Source organism: Somniosus microcephalus, chromosome 24 (assembly GCF_052327205.1).
Source record: "Somniosus microcephalus isolate GS21.2 chromosome 24, FLI_Smic_1.0, whole genome shotgun sequence".
Lineage (NCBI taxonomy): Eukaryota > Metazoa > Chordata > Chondrichthyes > Squaliformes > Somniosidae > Somniosus > Somniosus microcephalus.
The window spans coordinates 11,696,496-11,697,118 of NC_141010.1; the positions used below are offsets into that span (position 1 = coordinate 11,696,496).

General features: G+C 41.9%; 1 non-coding gene across 1 annotated transcript; it reads right to left on the reverse strand.

Moving 5' to 3' along the window:
* Positions 1-328: 328 nt before the first annotated feature.
* On the reverse strand, positions 329-400 carry trnac-gca (transfer RNA cysteine (anticodon GCA)). The gene has a single exon. It is a non-coding gene; the product is annotated as a tRNA-Cys (tRNA).
* Positions 401-623: the final 223 nt, after the last annotated feature.

Here is a 623-nt window from a genome sequence, read left to right on the forward strand (position 1 = left end):
AGGAGAGGGGAAGTGGGACTAACTGGATAACTGTTTCAAAGAGCCGGCCTCCTTCTGTGCTGTTTCATTCTATGATTTTCTGGGAGGATCTGGGTGCGGACAAATTACTTCCTGCATCAAATCAGGTGTTCTTACAATGACTCAGTGACCAAACAAGTGGATAAAAAGAATAGGAAGTGAGGGATTACATGCTTAATTTTTCACAGCTATTCACTTTACAGTTTGTAACTATTTAATTCTTTCAGCTCCTTCTAATAAAATCACATCTTCTTCCCAACTTATCTTTTAATAATTGCTGTGCATTCTTGGCAGAAATATAAAGTTGGTCAGGGGGCACCCGGATTTGAACCAGGGACCTCTTGATCTGCAGTCAAATGCTCTACCACTGAGCTATACCCCCACACTTGTACTAATTTACACACACACACAAGATAACAGAGCTCAGTACCTGGCAATCATCAATGCTGATCGGACCAAGCTGAAAAGAAGCTGTTTCAGTTATTCTGGGAGAAAAATAACTACGGCTATCAGAAATGTTGCAGGAGTGGCGTGAGTAACAATGTTGTGTAGAGATGAGATGCACAACCCAACATGGAAAGCCTTGTCACCAAGCTTCAGGCTTG